The sequence below is a fragment of the Spermophilus citellus genome (assembly GCF_964194105.1).
Source record: "Spermophilus citellus genome assembly, chromosome: 3".
Taxonomy (NCBI): Eukaryota; Metazoa; Chordata; class Mammalia; order Rodentia; family Sciuridae; genus Spermophilus; species Spermophilus citellus.
In genome coordinates, this window is record NC_138184.1 from 135,157,362 (window position 1) to 135,173,189 (window position 15,828).

Genomic DNA, 15,828 nt, shown 5'->3' on the forward strand with positions numbered 1-15,828 from the left:
GAAAACTTAGCTGTCACATTCCATTTTAGAACAAAAGAGATATAAGGAAAGTAGTTGAAACATCATTTAGAAACAGAAATTCTTAAGAGGAAACCACATAAACTGGGAAAAAAATCCCCAAACATTGCAGTGCATTAGTTTCTTAAACAAATGGTATTAATTCACTGAAAAATACAGAAGTTACCACTTTCAGCCAACAAGAAATTGAGCAAATTATGTTATGTGCATGTATGAGGATATGATACTGAATCCTGCTACTGTGATTATAACATACCAATTAAAACATTTTAAAAAAGAAATGATACTTTGGTCTTCACTTTCTTCACTTCTTTACTAGCCTACAAGGTGAACTGATTCCAAATAAAAGAGTCATTTTGACTCTTTGGAGTCCTTTGTTTTCTACTTAAGACTTGAGCATTATTTGTTTTTCTAAACTCTCTGTCTATCCTGTTACCTAACAAGATTTATTTTTTTCTGTGTCCCAGTTTCTCTCAGCAACTTAACACACATGGCCAAAATATTCTTAATTAGCTTTTCATGCTCTATTATCATTTCACCCCTCCAAGAACATTTCATCATTCCTCCCCAAAAAAGTAACTCTCCTACCTGCCTTAAAAGTTAGTCATACTTCTTTTATATCATATCATTTCAAGTTTTGACTACAGCTACTAATTTAGCTCTTCTCCATAATGAAATACAGATACCCAAGGTAAGAACTATGTCTTATTCTTTCCATTTCCCCCACAATTCTTAGCGGGACAGATATCTCTTTGATTCAATGGAATAATAAATGATATTGTAGGCAGTTGTGTTTGTTGGTCTCCTCGGCCTCCATTTATGCATAATCTATGCATAATTTATACATAATTCCTCAAAACCCATTTCCATTTTAATATGTCCCTGTCATTCTGAAGGAGTCCATGTCTCAGACCCGTGAATGGGTACTCAACTTGGACTAAACTAAATTGATCACTATATTTTATCTCTTACCTCACCACTAATCATAATCATAACTATTGGCTTACAATGGATATATGACCTAAGGTGGTCCAATCAGAATGATATCAGAACTCTCTGGAAATGCTACACAAAGACACATTCTCTTGTCTTAAAACAGTGGGATATGTATATTTGAAGCCTAGCAAGGCTGCAGTCAGTCATGTTATGACCATAATATTAAACATAGTATTAGTTTAGTATTAAACTAATACTCACTTCATGATGCTAATATCTCTTGGTTGCAGATATGTAGGTATCTAAGAACTGTGTTTTAATATGGAAGGAAAATCTCCTACCGTTTTGAACCCTTAAAATTCTGATTAAATAAGGTTAAAATTAAGTCTGTTCAGCTTTAATTAATCAAAATGCTATGATTTAACAAGACCCCTTACCTACAATTCAGTGATCCAGAAAGATCTTCATACTCTCTCTCACCCTTGTGATCTCAGAAAAGCCAAGACTTAAATGGAGGTGGATGGGATTCTAATACCAGTTCATCTTTCATTCCTACTCAGGAATATTTGAATATGGAACCAGTAATGAGATAAAATAGGTAAAGCAGCCACTCCATAAACATAAATAGTCCCTGTCATTTCCTTCACATCTAGAGGTCTTTGTCAAAAAAAAAAAAAAGAAAGAAAGAAAGAAAGAAAAAGAAAAAGAAGGAGGAGGAGGAAGAAGAAAGAAAGAAAGAAATGTATCAATAACCAAAAGTTCTAGAAATAACATGTTTTGAAGAATTTAGGATAAACAGCTTCTAAATTTCATGAGGATAACACTAACTCAAATAAAACTTACTGGGTTCTCTGAAACTCCTAATGCTTGAGACACAGATTAATGGGAAGCTGTTGCAAAAATCTAACAGCTTACATCCTGTTTCTACACATCACAGTAGCAAAGCATGGTGTAACACTGCTTTCTACACTAGTAGAAGATCAAAACAGCACAAAAGAAATTTGTGGTTTCTTGGACTATATCTTTACAATGCAAAGTGTTCATTGGAAAATGAAGATAATTTAAGGGAAGAAGCTGCAATTTTCTTTATTGAAGTTTACTTAGATAAATTTAAGTTATCTAGACTGTTCTTATAACTTAAGTTGTTCACGAAGTTAGGCAATCAGCAACAATTTACAAAGACTGCTAATGTACTAAAAATTCCTATAATAAATCTAATGCTCTAGAACATAGTGGACTATGTGACTGCACAGCAGTTCTCCTTTACTAATATATCTTTAGGTTGTTGAAATGTAAGGAACAGCCACTTTTCCATTATTCTCAAGTTCTTATAGAATCTTATAAAGAAAATATAGTCCTTTAATGTCCAAACCAACTGACTAAATCCATTAACAAAATTGTGGACTCTCATACTTTCAATTGCCATGATTAAATGCAGTAATTTAAATGATAAAGTAGAAAAATATACTGAGCCTGCATCCCAGTCTCACCACTTAATGGCTGTGTAAATCTCTTCATTTCAAAATATTAGTACACTCAGCTTCAGAGAGAATAATAATAATGTGTGCCTTGCCAAACCCATAGGCTCTTAAGAGAGTAAAAAGGATCTGCTACCAAAATATCTGGCATAAAATCTGTCCAGCACTCTGTCTCAGCGGACTATCTAGAAAACAAAATGCATATGGGAGGTGGGGGAAGATGAAGCAAGAAACATGGAAAAATAGTAGAAAAGCCATTGACTTTGCAGCTGAAAAATCTGTCTTTGAATTTCAATACTATTACCTCTTTGGTGTTAGCAATTCATTTAATCTCCCTGAGTATAGTTTGTGCAAAGGAAAATTCATTATCAATATTTCAGGGTTGTTGTGATCATTAAAGGAGACAATAAAGAGATGCAAGGGATCCAGTTTAGAAACTTGCATTAGGAAATTCGATAATAAACACTAACAAATTACACAGAATAGTCAAGGAGAGAGAGAAATAAGGTGTAAGTTATACAAATATGTGATTGACAGATATTTTACAGAGTGAATTGAAGGCTCTTTAGCAGCAACTCTGAAGACAGTGTATATTTAATGTGATAAAGCAATGGCAAATACAGTGTCTGAGAATTTTAATTGACTAATAACACTCTAGGCAAGCAAGTACAGCATTGGAAGCATGTGGAACACAGAAAAAGTAATTAGAATGATCTAAACAGCAAAAGAAGAAAAGAAATTTGAACAAAGACCAAACAGATATAGACAGATGGGCTAAAAGTTACTTCTCTTTTTTTAACAGTTTACTCATATCAAAGCATTATTAATTAGCTTCAGAATACAATGGTATTCTATCTGCATTTTCTTAAATGTAACAAAGTTGAACTTAATTGATAAAACCTGTGTACGTTTGTGCTCAGGGGCCTGATTTGCCCAATTCTCTATCCATCCCTGATTGCATAACTTGACCACTACCACCACAGGAGACTTAGCAGTTCCTCCTACTTCAGAAACAGCATGTGCTTCTGGCCCTTGGCTTTGTGTTTGCCAGGTGACTTGCCCTGGCCAATAGACAAAGGTGGAAGTTATAGGCCTTAAGGGTTAGTGTTTGTGCACAAGCCCCTGTGTCTCCCTCATTACCATGAGAAAAGCATGCTGGACTAGCCATGGTCCCAGGAGAAGACAAAAGATTCAGGGAGTGAGGTTCCATCATTGAGAAGAGCCCAGCCTCAGTCCACTGATACCAGACATGGGAGCAGGCTGAGATCTGCAGAGCCACCCAGCTGAACCAGACCAAATGACTGACCCTTAGCCAAGGCACAGGTCTATGAAGATAAATAATTGCTCTTTCATGCTATTGTGTCTTGGGATAACTTATTACACAGCATTTTGGTGGCAGTAGCTAAGTGAACACAATGTTCTTAAGAGGCATCTTGATTTTAAAATTATTGTCCCCATCTGCTCATGAATAATTCCCAGAAGGGCATTCACTCTTTATCATCTTTCAGATATCAGGTTTGCTTTTAAAAGAAAAAAGAAAAAAAGGCCTTTGATGCATGACCTGACACACTGATATATATGTAGAGAAAGAGAGAGAGATGGGGTGTATGCTGAATGCCATTCTAACTTCTGTGATTCAAACAAAAGCAATATTAAGTAGGCAAAAGAAATCCTCTTGCTATCCTTCTTGTCTTTGCTCCTTCCATCATCTGGATTATCTGTCCCATGTGTTCCCCATGCATACACATCTTGAGTCCCTTAACCACTCTCAATCCTCTGGTTCTTCTTTCTACAGCAGCATACATCACCTTTTAGTGCAAACCCAGGGGAAAGGTAGGTTATAAGCCTTTGTTTCCAAGAGGGTCACAGGCAGGACCCCGGTCACTGCAAGCTCACTTGTCTCCCAAGGCCAGCCAGTGTCCTGCCCACTCTTTGTCTTGGTGCTTCTCTCTAGGGCAGAGTCTGCCTTCCTAAGACCTGCCCATTGGTTTTGAGATTTTACCATTAATTAACTAATAGACAAGAAATATGAAAGATAGATTTCTGGAAAAAGTTACAAAATATTTAGAAACTTCAAAGTTCTAAAGTGGTTTTTAGTTGGGGATTCTGGAACTGAAGACTGAGTTCTTAAACCTCCAGCAATTCTGGCTGCATTTAATGAAACCCTTGGGCTGTTGTTCAGAAAATTCAGTGTAATATTTTGTCTGCAGTTAAAAATTTGCATCTCTGAGACACCTAGTTTGCTAGATTACTTCCTATTCAATAATATTTAAATAAATCCTGTAAGAAGTATTTCTGGCAAAAACCAGGAGACAGGCAGAGGCTGTGGGATTTCAGAGAAAAATTGCCTGCAGCTAGGAGACTTGCAGGAAGCTCCCAGGTGAAGTTTGAAACAGGCAGACGTTGAGATCAATGACTTAAATTGGCCAGGAGAGGTAGAATTTTTCCAAAGGGCTTGATTTTTAAGAGGAGTTGACCCAAAGGAATGAATATGGGATGGAAAATTGAAGATCCCAAGTAGATTCAGACTCAGAACAGCAGTCAGGTCTTCTCCCTATGTCACTCCAGATAGGTACGCACTGGGTCAACCCACTGTTTATCTGTTCTTGATTCCACCCCTTGATTGTTCCAGCATCCTCTCCCAGGTAGCATAAAGTGAGTTCATCAGTACTTGAACAAGACTTCAGCCCAGGAGAAAACTTACTGTGGCTGTTCATTAGACAACATGTAGACCAGTGGCACTCAGTCAATGTGCTGGCAGCATCAACATCACCAGAGTCTCATCCAGACCTGCTGATCAGGAGCTCTGGGGCAAGGCATAACAGTCTGGTATTATTAATACATGGTGCAGGTACATCCTGGCCATGTTAAAATTTAAGAATCAATGATGTAGGTCACTTTGAGCCAGTCATCTCTCTGGCCATGATGCATCTGCCTAAAAAGTGAGAAGCCAACTTGGATGATTTCAATAGATTCTTGTAGCTCCATTATTCCTCAGTGTTATTCCAAATAATATCAATCTCTTCTTCCCTTCTTTTTTTTTCTTGTTAATTCATTGATGTTGCAGTATGTAAAGGAATATTTTGAGACTCATATCATTCAGTCATACATTCCCCCTCTCACACTTTAAAGGACCTGGAATGCCCTTAGTTATAACAATCACACCGACTATTGGACTAAGCAAGTACAGAGTCCTAATGCCCAGCAGGAGGAATAAAAGACTTATATAAATAATAAATAAATAGCAATTAAAACTGTATAAGCAAAACAAAAATATCCTTCTATTACTTGTGAGTTCTATCCAGAAATAATAACCATCACAGTGACAATAAGCACCCTTGGCATTCACACTATAAGCATTTATTAAAAATCATTTCCCACTGAAAGTACCCAGTATGCCTGCCAGAAAGAAGGAGAGTTGAGACTCTACTTTTAAAATATATATATATGTCCTTGGAGCTGGGGTTGTGGCTCAGTGGTAGAGTGCTTGCCTAGTATGTGTGAGGCACTGGGTTCAATTCTCAGCACCACATATAAACAAATAAATAAATAAGAGTCCATCAATAACTAATAAAAATTTTTAAAAATACGTGTCCTTGACAGATCAACAACTTTGTAAGGTATAAATTTTATGTTGACTTCTACTCAAGAAAAATGGGGAAAAATGAGATAATTGGGGAAATTTGAGGAGTAACTAACTATTGGAAGATTTTAAAGAATTATTTTGGGCAAGATAATATTTCAGTTTTTTAAAGTCATCTTTTAGAGATATATATGGATGAAATTATATTATACATGAGATTTTTCTAGGGCTTCTTCAAAATGATGTATTTGTGGGGGTTGGAGATGAGCTAGAATAAATCAAACCAGAGCACCCTTGAGTGGAATGTGTGTAGCTGAGTGAAGCTGAGTAATGGGTACGAGGAGTTCACTACTCTCTACTACGTATTTCAAATTTTCTATAATAACATTTTAAAATTACTAATCTGAAAACATAAGAATAAGGGCAGAAAACTGTCAAATTTAAAAGAAAGAAAGCAAACAATGGTGAAAGGTAATCACACTTTGATTTTCTATTGTGAAGAGTGACGCATGACTGAAGTCAGTGCCTCCAAAGACACACTGGCCGTGGCACTTCCTCAGGGTCACCAAGTATCCCCAGTTTCTCTACTGGGAACCCCTCCTTGTTTTACTCTGTGCAGACAAGGCTTCTGGAACAGAAGCTGTGAAATAAATGCTGTGAAGATTTATTTATTTATTTATTTATTTATTTCATGCTGTGAAATAAATGCTGGAAGAATGCTTGATGCAGGCATGCAGGGCACACAGAAGGCATTTGAAACTGCTAAGTCAATAAGAAATACTCAAAGTGGAAGAAAGATACACAAGCCGACAAAGGGCAGGCATGCTTTAGCCCCTGCCATGCTCCCTGCCCTGTATTCAATACCCAAACCTCCCTCACTTTGAAGTACTTACCTTGGCCCATTGGGAGTTACTTGTGATTGTTGGATCTCTGCCCTTGGAGGGAAATTCGTATCGCAGACTGCCGGTGACAGATATTTCTTTCATCCAAGTCTTCAATGAGGTGTCTTGACAAGGTACAGTGACTAGGCTGTCAGTGGTTTTCAAATAAACAAACATTAAAACGAGTAATAAGATCTTCTTCATCTATCACATCAGTGAATTAAACCATTGTGACAATCTTCAATGTTTGCAAAGATGAAATGACACTGCTCATTAGAGTTGAGATTGGTACCACTTTGCTAAAAATCAATTTGGTAATGTATGGAAAGTTCATTAATAGTAATTGTGCCCTTTGCTATAGGCATTCCCTCTTCCAGAAATTACAAAGAATAATACCAGCCATATATACAAAATGTGTACGCTTCATGCAAGGAGATTTTCCCATAATAAGTTTAGTATATTATACTATATTCATATGTTCTAGTATTTTATTAAAATGATGCTTATCAAGAATATTAAATAAAATAGAAAATTCCCATGAAAAACAAGGAAGATAACATTGTATACATTATGGTCTCAACTATATAATCTGAATGTATGCATTTATTGAAAGTAAATGTACCACAAATTTAAGTATGGTTTCTTTGGTTGAATCATAAATGCTTTTTATTTCTTTATGTAGGCTTTTTTTCAATGTGTCCCACATTTCCTGCAATAACCAGAATACTATTTTCATAATATAATCATAAAAATATTTTTAAACTATTTGTTCTCCCAATATTTCTCTACTATACAAAATTGCCCTGTACCTATCAATTGATTATAATGACTTTGATGACAAAAACAAAACAACAGTCCTAGATTCACTTGGCATAGACGTTTTAGCATGTACATCTATATATAGTTTTTCTGAGCTCAGTTAAAAATATGGCTTAATAACATCTCCATCTCAGGGTCATTTAGAAGATACATAAGATACTAACTATGAAAGAACCATTGTAAACCTTTAAAGTCAGAGTTTCCTTTGTGTATCAAATGTTGAGAAGGCTTAGATGAGATGCCATCCTAAACATGCGTTGTACTCTGTGAAATGTTTTTTTAAAATATTTATTTTTTTAGTTGTAGATGGACATGATACCCCTATTTTATCCATGCATTTTTATGTGGTGCTGAGGATCAAACCCAGGACCCCTCAGGTGCTAGGCAAGTGCCACACCGCAGAGCCACAACCTCAGCTCAGGAGCCATTATTAAGACTTAGTCAAATGTGTTCTTTGAAACTTTGCACTTTGACGTCTTCTAACTGCCCTACCATTCTGGAGAGCTCCTGCATACTGAAGCTAAGGGTTATGCAAGGAAAGGGACTGAGCTGTATGGGGTCAGTACCTTTCAGCCCCTCCGTGCTCTCCCTCACTAGTTCCCTGAAGCAATAGGCCTTCTCTGAGGAGGAATCCAGGCTTTTCTGCATACACAGTGCACGATTACAGCTTTCAAACATGACACAATTGCTCACTTTTTCAGATCTTACAAGGTCAGCTTTAGCGTTTGCTACTCCTTGAAAATGGTTATCTTGCTTTGCTGCCACCTCACCAGTACTTCTGTTAAGCTGCCGAGGAAGAAATGTGTCTCCCAAGTACAAAAATAAATTCAAGAACAACAACTCTCTACTTAATTGGGATGTAGACTGCTCTCGGCCAGCTTTGTCTCTAAGACACTTTTTAGGAGATGGTTTGAAAGAAATGCAGACAGCACCAGAGACTAAATTCAGGAGCTCAGTTCAATGACTAAATTAATTCTTTACTTGGATCCAACCATTTATCTTCATTATGCTTCAACATGAGCACTTAAAAATGATATCTTTAAATCTCTTCAGCTACTGTGATAGTTCAAAAGAGCTAACTTGTGCATCCAAAGCATCTTGGAGATCACTTATTAGCTTAGAGGTCATACACACTCCAATGTTCTCTTCAATTTAGGAAATTTCTTTAGTGTCTAGAAACATTCAGGGCCAAAGAATTCACAGTATGTTTTGAGAGGCTGTCTGCGGTATTGTTAAATAAAAATAAAGCTGGAAAGGTCTGTATCACTTCATATAGATATTTATTCCTGTATATACAGCCCAACTATTGTTATAATCCTGTTCTTAGGAGCATTACAACGTGAATGTTGTTTCTTTACATCTAATATTTTGCTCATCAACTGAACACTCCAATCTTCTCTCTTTGCTCTCAGCCACAGTCTTCCTCTGGACCCTGATATCTTGTCTTATTCAAGCAAGTAACTAAGGTTTCCAGCATAGTTTATTACTATAGGCTTTGACTCTGGAACCTACTTTTATCATTTAATAGATGGATCATCTTGAGCAAGTTACTTAATATTTTCATAGTTAACATTATCCTTATCTCTAAATTGAAGTAATTATAGGATTACCTATTTCATAGTTGTTGTACTATCTTATATACATATGGATAATCTATATAAAACAAAATAGAACTTTGCAAAGACATCACACTCAATGGATTTTTATGAGAGTGATAAAGATAATGTGATTTCTAGTGCTTCCATTATATGACCAGGCTATTTGGACATTTGAGTTTTCCAATGACCTTCATAAATTATAATGCCAAAACTAGAAACATAAAAGTGTTATAATTAGGGGACTGGGGATATAGCTCAGTGGTGAAGCACTTGCCTAGCACGTACAACGCCCTGGGTTCCATCAACACCACACACATACACACACAAATGTGGTAATTATAAAATCTCAGAATATAGTGGAATGTTTATCATTTGGGTATCAACTGGCTGAAATTGAGAAAGGTATTTGATCTCTCTATCTCATCCTTTCCTCATGTAAAGAACAGGGATGATGAGTATCTCCTCTGTAAGGTAGTAAGTATGTGAGACTCAAGGTACTAAGTATTAAATTTAAACATTATTTTAATTTTAAACACTAGATGTTATTGTGAGAGGTTCTGGAAGGTACAGAGTGCAGCTGCCTGCCTGTCAGGTGATATTTTCCCCACAGGCACAGTGCCTGAGGTTGTGTTGCCTCTGAGAAATCTCACACGGGTCTGACCACAGCTCTGCCTGGCTCAACCACCAGACCCTTTAACAGGAAGGAGGTAGAAGGAAGCATAAGAAGGGAATAGGAGAGGGAGTGGAAGTTAAAGAGAAGTGGAGAACATACCAGGTGGGTGAATGGTTGCTCTCAGTTGGGAGCAGGTGGAGAGCCACCCCCATACAGAGGGGCATCTTTTACTTTCCTTCACATATGCCCTGCCTCTTTGCAAGGGTCTATGGTCTTTATATGAAAAGGAAAAAAAGAGTCCACCAAATTCATGCTGTCACTTGCTTATAGAGACACAATGGTGTGGAGAACAAAGAACATGAACTTTGGTTATCACACATATTTTCCTATTTTTACAGTTAAATTTTCATGATGCCCAATATAAAACTTTTCCCTTTGGATACCAGATTCAACTGAGACTCTGCCAAGTGTAGCCTTTAATTCTTTTGACTAGAATCTTCGCACAGATTCTTTTGCCATTGATCTGTGAACTTTCAATAAAGTTCACTGCCATAAAACATAAAGGAGCTACAGGAGGTTAAAAAAAAGATATTCCTACTTCTTCTTGGTACTTAGAGAAATCTGGAAAACTGAACAACATTTTCTCCACTGAGAGTTTAACCTGAAGTCTTCTTGAATCTGGATAAATGCTTTTACAAACATTTCAATTTTCTGAGGTTACTGATAGCCCCAAGTCCATAATGCTCTGAATGTTGGAATTTCACCCATCCCAAAACAGGTGGTCCTCTATCTATAGAAAGATTTGCACCATTTCTACCCTTCTATGCATCTCCTAGAATTCCTAGCCACAGGATTTCCTCTTGATGCTTCCCATAATAAAAAGTGACACATGACAATTTGAAGAGGAAAGTGAAGTGAAGTCATCATTTTTTCCTGTATCAATAGCAGTTCTGCCGGTGGGTTTCAGATCTCCTCCAAACCACCTAGTTGAAGCTAAGAAACTATAATCTTCAGTGGTGGTTTCCTATATTTCTGTACTTCCAGAATAATAGGGACAGCTTTTCTTAATCTCCCCTCTCTTGACCCTCTCAATACTACTGCAGCCTATGAATCCCAATGTTAGAGTCCTTCCTGTGTGAAATACCTGGAGTGAATTTTGTTTTCTCCCCAGCTGATACATTAATGCTGGATGCACTGTAGAATTGCCTAGGAAATTTTTTAATTCTTATATAGGGTTCTCACATCTGAGAGTGTGGCCTCACCATAGATAGTTGTTTTTTTTTCAGTCATACCTGGACACAATATCTTTATTTTGTTTATTTATTTTTATATGGTGCTAAGGATAGAACCCACTGCCTCATATGTACAAGACAAGCGCTCTGCCACTGAGCCACAACTCCAGCCAAACACCCATAGCTTTTATTTTATTTTTTATTTTTTTATGAGTTCACATTTTTCTTTTTCTTTTTTTATTAGTTGTTCAAAACATTACAAAGCTCTTGACATATCATATTTCATACATTTAAGTGGGTTATGAACTCCAATTTTTACCCCATATACATATTGCAGAATCACATCGGTTACACATCCGCGTTTTTACATACTGCCATACTAGTATCTGTTGTATTCTGCTGCCCTTCCTATCCTCTACTATCCCCCCTCCCCTCCCCTCCCCTCCCATCTTCTTTCTCTACCCCATCTACTGTAATTCATTTCTCTCTCTTGTTTTTTTTAATTTTCCCTTTCCCCTCACTTCCTCTTATATATAATTTTGTATAATAATGAGTTTTTAAAAGCTCTCCAATTACTTTCCATGGACATTCATGTATGTAAACTATATTCTCAATCTCAAATTCTAATTTTCAGTCCCAGACTTTGATCTGTTTTCTGTAGAATCCTTATCTCATAAATCAGGTTTATGAAGTCAGAGAATTCTCTTTGTTTTCTTTGCCTCAATATGTCTTCCTAACACATTAAGTAAAGGTCAGGAAAAGCAATTTCTAATGTAAAAACCCTAGATTTAGGGATATACCTTCCTTAAGAAGACTAACACAAACCTGAATCCACTTGCTATATTATTCTTTCAAGAATTTCCTCTCTGCTGAGGTCATATAAATAATATTATAAATGGATATAGTATATTTGCTAGATGTATTTATGCTGCAATTTAATTTATCAGTGATATAAATTTGGTGATCATAACAACATGCAGAATATGGTCCTCCATTGTTATCCACAGAGATTTGGATCCAGGACCTCCTGAGGATATCAAAATCTGTGACTATTGATCTCTTATATAAAATACAACAGTATTTGCATATAACCTATGCATGTACACCCATATACAATCATTTTTGATAGCATGTAATGCCTAAAACAATGTAAATGTTATGAAAATAGTTTTATATTATATTATAAAACAACGACAAGAAAAAGTCTGTACCTGTTCAGTACAAAGTTTTTTCCCTTATAGTTTTCCCTGCAGTTTTCAACCTGCCTCCAACTTAATCAAAGGATGTAGAACCTGCAGGTTTGGATGACCAACTGTACCCTTTTCTATGGAAAATATCCTTTTAATTAACATTAAACAGAGACATGAAGTGGGAGGGAAAGGGAGAGAAAAAGGGAATTGCATGGAAATGGAGGGAGACCCTCATTGTTATACAAAATTAAATATAAGAGGTTGTGAGGGGAATGGGAAAATAAACAAGGAGAGAAATGAATTACAGTAGATGGGGTAGAGAGAGAAGATGGGAGGGGAGGGGAGGGGGGATAGTAGAGGATAGGAAAGGTAGCAGAATACAACAGTTACTAGTATGGCATTATGTAAAAATGTGGATGTGTAACTGATATGATTCTGCAATCTGTGTTTGGGGTAAAATTGGGAGTTCATAACTCACTTGAAGCTTATGTATGAAATATGATATGTCAAGAGCTTTGTAATGTTTTGAACAACCAATAAAAAAAGAAAGAAAAAAAAAGAAAATATCCTTTTAAAGAGCAAACCACAAATTCAGACGAATTTGGAGGATTTATTCTATCCCAAATTTGTGGGCTGTCTATCTTAAACCAATAAACATTCGTAAAGTTGTAGATTGAGATGCTCTGTTCAGAGCTTTGACAGAATGTCCCATTCCTCAATCTTTTAAAGTAGTATCTAAATAATACTAAAATTATGTTCAACTATACATATTCATTTATTTAGTAAATATCATCAAAGCAACTATTCCTACCAAGTATTGGGCTTGTCACCGAGAACAAAATAAAAATTCAGCTGTGGAATTTGTAGTGTAGGATAGTAAGAGTAGATCTTAGTTCACAGTAGAAAGTAACTTGAAGTGCCACATATCATTTTAAACTTTTGAGGTACTTGAGATTGAATCCAGGACCTTGAGCATGCTAGGCCACTGAGCTATATTTCTAGTCCATAAAGAGTATTTTTTTAAAATGTCATGGATGAGTTAAAAATAGGTTTTAAAAAGTCTTAATGAGGAAAAATAATTTTATAAAGCATAAATCTAGAAGGGCAAGCTAGTAAGTGAAGACTGAAGGCAGTGATACTCTAATTACTCAGAGATCCTGAGAACCTTGAGCTCTCATGTTATTAATCCAGTGTGTACACAGTACATAGCAAAGAGAGTCAAGAGTTCCACACAAGGTGTATTTCAGATTGCACTCAACCACACAAAAACATGACCTAAAGAAAGAAAACTTCTTGGAGAAAATCCCACCCCAGAGTAAGACAAAATATACTTCCTTGTTCCAACTTTAGGTTTGGGTGGAAAGGAAATGACTTCTACCCAAACAATACCAGCCAACACCATCATCATTTGGAGAAAGGAATCTATACTATGAGTGGGATCCCAAAATTTCATGTTGAAAATTCAGTTTGACATGTCTCAGGGTTTCTGGGTATCTGGCAGAAGGTACCTGGTAGAAGCGTGCGCGCTCGCGCGCGCACACACACACTTTCATTTAAAGTAAATTATTTTTAAGTGATCAAGCATTTAAACAAAAAACAAAAAAATTTCTTTTGGAAATTTGTACTTTTGAAAATGAAAAATATACAAATAGAACTAGAATGTCAAAGGACATACTAGACAAATAAAATAAAAATTAGTGAACTGTACAATAGAGTTATGTAATATTATGTAAATAGTTCCTAACACATTAAGGAAAGGTCAGGACAAGCAATTTCCTGGAATTTCACCCATCCCAACGCAGGTGGTCCTCCATCTATAGAAAGATTTGAACCATTTCTACCCTTCTATGCATCCCCTAGAATTCCTAGCCACAAGGTTTACTCTTGATGCCTCCAATAATAAAAGGTGACACAATGACAATTTGAGGAGGAAAGTGAAGTGAAGTCATTATTTTTTTCCTGTATCAATAACATGAAGGCTCTAGGGTTTGGGGAGAAAATCAGCAAACTGTACAATAGAGATGAAAAAAATTGCTCAGGACACAACACAGAAAAAAAGGAGGGGTAAACACACCCTACCAGCTCCTTAGCACTTGACACATGCTACATTTTCTCTTGCATTCCTTACAATACTGCTGTAAAGTAGACACTGTTCTGTCCCCAGTTAGAAGGGAGGGGACACTGAAGCCCAGGAAGGTTAAGTGACTTGCCCAAACTCATACAGCTACTAAGAGATGAAGCTGTAATTTCAACCTAGACAGTTGGCTCTATTTTTGCCTTATAACAAGTATGCTATGTTCCTGTAGAGAAAATGGAAATCACAAAAGGAGAGTTGCGTGGAGGTTAAATTTGTCCCCAAATAAATCTTAGAGCAAAATAAAGAAAAAAAATTTTTTTGAGAAATGATGGCTGAGAATTTTCCAGGGTTGATGAAATGCATCAGTCATCAGATTCAGTAAGGTCAAAAATGCATAAGCAGAATGAATTAAAAGAAATCATATCTGGATTCAGCATAGCAAAGCTGTAGACTCCTAAAGAAGAAGAGATGCTAATAATAAAGGCTGCCCATTACAAAGACAGATCACTAAAAAGAAATCACTTGCAGAGAGGTGCCTTGTTAAAAGCAGCGTGGAGGCCAGGAGGCAGTGGAATGGTATCTTTAAAGCAAGGAAAATGGAAGGATAATAAAACCAGTCTGCCCTTATTAGAGGAAGATGTAGATGATATATGAAGAAAGAAGGGGAGTTATACAAAAAGAAAAAAAATCTTTTTTGGGGAAGGGTACCAGGGATTGAACTCAGGGGCACTTGACCACTGAGCCACATCCCCAGCCCTATTTTGTATTTTATTGAGAGACAGGGTCTCACTGAGTTACTCAGTGCCGCGCTTTTGCTGAGGCTGGCTTTGAACTCATGGATCCTCCAGTCTCTCAGCCTCCTGAGTCGCTAGGCACAAAGGAAAATTTAAGTTATAAAGAAAATAAGTTAAATAAACTACAAATATATGGATTAATCTAAATTTATTTTATTTAAAATCAACAATAATAACATCTTCCTCATAGGATTAAAATACAATACTAAAATATTGGGCCATAGTGTTATAGGTTCTAAGTTCTGTATATTACTGGGGAAGAAACTAAGACATTGTTTAACTCCAGTTTCCTTTAAATTTATGTAAATTTAATATTTATTTGGTAGCACTAAAAGGATAAAAATAAAATATGTATCATATAAACATTAAAATACACAAAGACAAAAAAATGAAAAAAATTAGATTAATTCAAAAGCAAAGAAAATGAAGGATAGAAAGAAGAAAGAAGGAAAGAGAGAGGAAGAAGGAAGGAAGGGAGGGAAAGAACATGAAACCGACAAAAATGTATAAAATAGCCAAAAGTTAAAAGTTACAAATGAAAGCACATTTAATTAATACATAATTTGTTGACAAACTTCTATAGTTTTTCTTAAAAAGATGATCTGACTT

General features: G+C 36.2%; 1 protein-coding gene across 2 annotated transcripts in view; it reads right to left on the reverse strand.

Moving 5' to 3' along the window:
* Positions 1-15,828, reverse strand: part of LOC308645836 (putative G-protein coupled receptor 141) — a gene marked incomplete at its 3' end in the record, with an annotated part of 61,387 nt that overhangs the window by 33,389 nt on the left and 12,170 nt on the right. For both annotated transcript variants that reach the window (XM_081288249.1, XM_081288248.1), the window contains one exon: positions 6,909-7,044. The remainder of the gene's footprint in view (positions 1-6,908; positions 7,045-15,828) is intronic.